This window comes from Nicotiana tomentosiformis, chromosome 11, assembly GCF_000390325.3.
Source record: "Nicotiana tomentosiformis chromosome 11, ASM39032v3, whole genome shotgun sequence".
Lineage (NCBI taxonomy): Eukaryota > Viridiplantae > Streptophyta > Magnoliopsida > Solanales > Solanaceae > Nicotiana > Nicotiana tomentosiformis.
This window is the reverse complement of record NC_090822.1, coordinates 110,496,646-110,503,570: the sequence shown is the minus strand read 5'-3', so window position 1 is coordinate 110,503,570 and position 6,925 is coordinate 110,496,646.

Sequence of the window (6,925 nt, the reverse complement as noted above, 5' to 3'; positions counted from 1 at the left end):
AGAATTTATTCCTATAATTTTTAGTGATTGTATCAAATTATTTTGGCTAGATTTGAGCCAGACAGAGTTGGATAATCTTGAAAAAAGCCTTCTAGTGGATTAAATTGGAGCAAGACGAGGTAAGTTTCTTGTCTAATCTTGTGAGGGGGAAATTATCCCATAGGTAATTAAAGTAATAATTATTGCTAATTGTGGGGGCTACGTACGCACGAGGTGACGCGAGTTCGTGCGTAGCTATATATATATATATATATATATATATATATATATATATATATATATATATATATATATATATATATATATATATATATTGTGAATTGTTAGATAAAAATATTAAAGATGGAGATCTCATATGATTAATTTTCTGTTTTAATTAATTAATTATTAAAAGAAATTATTCGTTCTCCCGAATTTATTTTATAATAAATATACTCTCCTTCCGGAGGTACATAAGAAAATGTCCTCCTTTCTTGTGGAGCGGGCCGAACGCCTCAGCAGGATATATGCATCTATGGATCGTGACGCACGTCCCTCGATAGTGTACACGACACTCTGGATCGGGCCGTACGACCTCGACAGAAATCGTGCTTAATAATAATAATTACACGATACTTGGATAGTTTATTGCACCTCGTGAAGCTAATTGATAAATTGGAAATCTTTGGAATTTAATGAATTATTATCCCTGCTTGCTAAGAAATTATTGTTATTCCTGTAAATGAGATTAATTAATAAATTAAAAATTTATTGAAATTGAAGGAATTTAATATATATTGAGAATTGTTGCAATTGAAAGAATTTAATTATTTCTGCTGGTTAAATAAATTATTGTTATATTTTGTGAATCATGCTGAATTAGATATTCTAGTTTTATTTCAATTATTATTATTGACCCATAGTGAGTGTCAAAGTCGGCCATCTCGTCTCTACCACTTCGAGATTAGACTTGATATTTACTGGGTACACGTTGTTTACGTACTCATACTACACTCGCTGTACTTTTTGTGCAGGACTTGAGGCAAGTACTAGTGGGGGACCTATCGTCTTACACCCACATTATCCAGGGGCATAATGGTGAGCTGCCTTTCTGAGCCGTTCTGCAGCTACCGGTGTCCCTTCTTATATTTACATTCTATCTATTTTATTTCATACAGTATTTGTAGTTTTGTATAATCTAATGGATGCTCATACACTTGTGGCACCAGGTCTTGGCACACACACTAGTAGAATGTTTGGATTTAAATTTTGTTCTTGGTTGTTTTAATTTACTAAATTCCTGCAAGTAAGAAGAGTTTAATTACTCGGTTAATTTTAAAAGAATTAAATATGAGTTTAAATTACTAGTTGGCTTGCCTAACTGTAGTGTTGGGCGCCATCACGACCTATATGTGAAATTGGGTCGTGACATAAACTATGTGGTTGTGTTGACTAGAGTTAGTCAAGTGGTTAGCTTTGTAATAGAGTTATTACAAAGAAACTTGCAATATAGTTATTGTAAGTAGGTGAGAGATTAAAATTTTAATTCTTAGGTTACAATAGGTTGTAATCTAAAGTTGCTCAATTAGTGAAGTTGAAATCTTACGAGTGTAGGTCATGGTTTTTAATCCTGTGAGTTGAGAGTTTTTCACATAAATATCGTTATGTTATTTACTTACTGCTGTGTTTTGTGGAAACTGATAGAGAACCAAATTCTTTATACACAGTTTGGTGGAGTCATAATTTACATTAAGTTACAACCAACAATTAAGGTTCATTTCTTAACCCAATCAAAAGTTATATAAAGCCGTACCAACAATTTTGGTGAGATGGATAGGAACTTAAATTAAAAATTTTGGCCCTCGGATTTTAGCCTTGAAATATTCTTAATAGGCTTTATATATATCACAAATTTAAATTCACCGAGGTTCTAGTAGGTATTTGTACACCTAGTGGAAAACAAAAAAAAAGTTACATAAAGCAAAAAAAGAGAGGGTATTTCTAGATAGAATTATTTGTAGTAATCATAGTAAGAAAAATTACATAAATAGTTGATAGGAGGTATCGTTTTGACAATAAGATAAAGTCCTCTTTTCTTTGTCGTTCTCTTATACCTACCAAAAAACGACATAGATATGCTGACATGGCAGGCGTGGATGAAATCATGCGGCGGGTCCTACCAATTACCTTTTTATATTACTTTCCTATCGTTTAAACTAAACTAAACACGTATGGGACTAAGGCCACGTGTATGGCTCCTATTTAGTTCTCGTGTTTGCTCAAAAGCCGCTAAAATTTGGCAAATATCAATTTCTCCCCGAGAAACTGAAATCTCGAGATTTACTCTTTTCGCCGACACCTGAAGCGTGATTAGACTCCTGCACTTTTACCGTAGCAAATGGTAAATGGTAATGAGGTGTATCTATGAATATTTAAAACCGACTAAACCGACCGTACCGTACCGAATCGAATCGATTTTTAGATTTCTTTTAATAAAATCGTAAATTTTTATATGAATCTATAATCGTACCAATAATTAAAGTAAGTTTTTTATTTTATAAAAATAAACCGAAAAATATCGAACCGTACCGAATAAATTTACATGTAAAAAATATATTTATATATTAATATTAAAAATAATAAAGCATTAAATTTTTTCTTGGACCATGAAATTATAAAAATGTTACAAGCCAACAATTAATTAAACCCAAAATCCTAATTCTCAAACCTATTACAATACTTCTATTGAAACTAAATTATTTACAGCATATTTACTAGCAAGACACAAGGTAATCTAGCGATTATGAGTAACAAACTACAATGTACTGAATTTTCGTATGATTTAAATTTATATTTTTAAATATTTAATTTTCTATAGACTTTATTCTTGAGTCTCAACTTGCTTAATATCTTTCCACCCGTGTGACTTATATTTTCTTTGTCTTTGTTTAGTTTCTTTTACGTTGCTATAGAATAGTTGACGGATCTATACTCTGGCCATCTTTCATGTTTTCTTAGTTAATCACCTTTTAAATAGTAAAATTATTTAGAGAGTTTTAATAAGTCCTATAAAAGTAGGTATGTTATTGCATTATGCTTCTACTAGTGACTTTTAAATGACATTTAGAAAAATATCGAAAATTAATCGAACCGCACTAATACCGAAGAGAAATTGACATGATTGGTACGGTTTTTAAAAGTCTAATTTCGGTTATACATCATAGAATAACCGAAATATTGGTATGGTACAAATTTTATAAAATAACCGACCGAACCGAACCAGTGACACCCCTAGTGGTAATTCAGCACCCCTAACTCTTTTTTCTTTTGTTTTATCTTTTTTTATTTAATTGGAATAATTCAAGTAGTGAATATTTTTTCCAATACGACCCAAAATCCACTATAGGTCGTGATGGCGCCTAACGCCGCCGTCAGGCAAGCCAACGGTGATTGATCAATTTTAATTACTCATTTTATTACTAACGAAATCATAAATTTTAATAAGGAAGGAAATTTACACTTTTAAATCCACGGGAACGTAAAAAAAATATACTTTATAAGAGAAATGAAAGGCGATGATAATATATAGAACCGTAAACATCAACTAGTATATCCCAAAATTCGGTGTCACAAGTGCACGAGCATTTACTAGGGAGTACAATAATAATAATACAACATATGTCTGAAATGTAAATAAGACGTAATAAAGTAAATGGTACGATGAAGACTTTGTGGGCTGCGATGCGTAGCCTGGAATGCAGCCCCCCATAAAGTCTCCTCAACAGCTGCACCTACACGCCAAGATGACCACCAAATAAACCTATCGGATCCTGCACATTTAGTGCAGAAGTGCATCATGAGTACGTAAATCAACGCATACCCAGTAAGTATCTAGCCTAACTCCGTAGAAGTAGTGACGAGGGGACACTTAATAGTGGTCTAATAAATCAATATGATAAATTATAAACAGATAATAAGCACAACAATAGTAGTGAGGTAAATCTGTAACTCACATAATCTCCAAACATTTCTTCAAACGATATCAATTTCTCATCTCGTATTCTATCTCAACAGCTCAGAAAATACCTAGTGCCAATATCAAATAAATAAGAAATACCATATAAATGCAAGGTATTAGTGGAAGGAAAAATCTCGTGAATATTCGGACTGCTAGCGATATAACGCATGATTATGCCGAAGTCGTACAACCAGATTTTTAAAAGAATATGATACTGCCGAGGCGATCGACCTAATCCCATCATAACATGTACACTACCGAGGATCGAGCGGCACAAACCATAGATGCATCTATTAGACTGCCGATGCGAACTACCTACTCCCATGAGAGTGTGGTACATAATGCTGCCGAGACGTTCGGCTCGCTCCACAAGAAAGGAAAGAAATTATCGAATTCCGATACATGAGCTTACGGTACAGTATATGAACACAAGGTGAGTATAACCTTTACTGTTTCTCAAATAACTTGCCAACAACTCAAGGTAATAAAGCTCGTCCTAATATATATGTATATATTTTGATCACTCCCAACTCTAGTCCTAAAAAGGATAAGCGGTCCCTGCAAATATAATCCGGTCTAAGAGTCCGGAGTCGAATCCCACAGAGGACTAAGGTTTAGCTACATCTGTTCACATCACCAAGAAGACAAGCTTGAACAATTCCTAAGTTATAAATATTAAGATTCTTATGTCTAACTAATTAACTAACAAATTAAAATAGAAAATTAACAACTAAAGATAGTAAGGGTTGGAGACAAGATTAAGGAGGTCTAGAGTTATGATTTCCCCAATTGTCGGAATCCTTTCCGCTACGTCTCCTTAATTTCGCCTAATTATTCTCTACTGATCGTGAGCACTTCAGGTGTCATAATTTTCTCCCTAGCAACTACAATAATTTACTAGACATATTCTCTCGAACTACGCTAGTTGGCACAACCTTACCGTTCACTATGACCATGTCAAGGATTTTTTATTCCTAAACCCACCTTTAAACCCACCGTATTGATTCCTCATATACGTTAGGAATGACGTTGTTCAATAATTACTTGAATATGTACCCTTTCCCAAGCAATACATAATAAATAGGCATAGTCAATTGATGGCCATTCAATCAACAGAAATAAGCATGTAGTTGAACAAGTAAAGAAATTCAAAGGCTAAATTATATCGAAACTTAATAAGAATTCATCCTCCAAAAGGTTCCATCAAAACCCTACATAATAAATTAGCTACTCATAGTAGTATGTGAAAATACAATACTAAAATTCATAACCAACAATAGAAAATAGGAAGAAGAAAGGAAAAACTCATGGTTTAATCTTCCTCCTTGCCCCTAGTGTATTCTTGCCTCCAAAGGTGTTGTGCAACCCTAAAGTAGTGTCTCCCCCTCCAAAATTGCGGCACCCCCTACAAAATAACGTTTTAGGATGTATTTATATGACCTAGGTAGGGTTTAGGGCCGTCCAAGGCAATCCAAAATCGGATAGGAGAATTGGAGGGCGTGTCTTCCTTAGCGCGTTGCGCGCCCATGGACTCGGATTCAGCTTGTGAACTTTTTCCAGTTCGCGAAGCGATCCATGCCTTCGCTTCACTTCGCTGTTTTGTGCCCTCAGTTTTCTCCTTTTTGCAATAATTTGATATCTTTTGCTCCATTATCCTTCAAACTCACTCCTACAAATAAGAAATATGTAATGAGTACAATTTACTTCAAATATCATGTAATCTCCGGCAACTCACACGACAATTGAGATGAAAATACACTCAAAATCATGCACTTTTGTCCATTTATCACCAGTCTATACTTAGACTTTTGCTCGTCCTCGAGCGTGCAAAATTAAGCGCATAGGCAAGGAATACATTTCAAAACGTACTCGAGCATCACACCAATGACAATGGTTTATATCAACGCTTAGAGCCTAGCATAAGCAATATTCATACTTTTCCTCAAGCTTTACGTCATGCCAAAACTAATTAAAATAATTGTGTGACTCTCTCTAACATCCTAGCCTCAAAATTTGACTCCATTACATCCTAAACTAAGACTCGCTTCTTGTGCCAACTCAAAAATCAAGGTCTCTACCAATCCTTTGCAAATCATATGCCCTCACCAACAAAACAAAGAGAGTAATCAGTCCGCACACTCAAATATAAGTTCAAGTATAATTTAAGGACTCACAGAATGAAAGAATTCACTCTCTCTCGCAATGAAACTCATGTGCCCCCAAAGCTCGTACCATAGGCTTGCCTATAATGTAAGTCTCTACTAACTTAAGCTCGCAAAGTCTAGGATCAATTAGGTCTTCATGGGTTGTAATGTAGGCTAAGAACGGGTATGATAGATATCGATAATAGTGACTAACCCTCCTAAGCACTTTTAATACAATACACTTTAACTTTTAAGCACATCCTTTTCATGATCACTCAACATATCGCTACGACACCGTAAATAACGTAGTCCATTGACTTTAAGCACATCTACATAAGTACTAGCACATATCAAAGTGAATTGGAGGGATCTTTATTTTTTTTAAATTTGTTTTTGTTCAAAATCTTTTCAATACCCTCCATAAATTGGTATTTCCAGCTAGTAGCTCTCTCTATTCATACATGTACCTTTTGTCCTTTCTATGGTTCCATTCAAAAACTACCCAATCTCTTTTCCTTCACTTCTAGAGACTTAAGTGCTTTCGGAGGTAAAGGTTCAACAAGATTTAATTAAGAACAAAAGGGATTCGTCTTGTAATATGGGTACCAAAGAAAAGGTTTACAGGCTCAAATGGGCTAATGAAGGATCAATCAAAGAAATGCCTATATCATTTCTTAAACTCACAAGACTTAATCGTTTCGCTTCGACTAACACACGAGGCAAGTTCTAGACTAACAAGGGATGGCACAGAGTACAACCAAAATCTCACCTCACACAATGTACA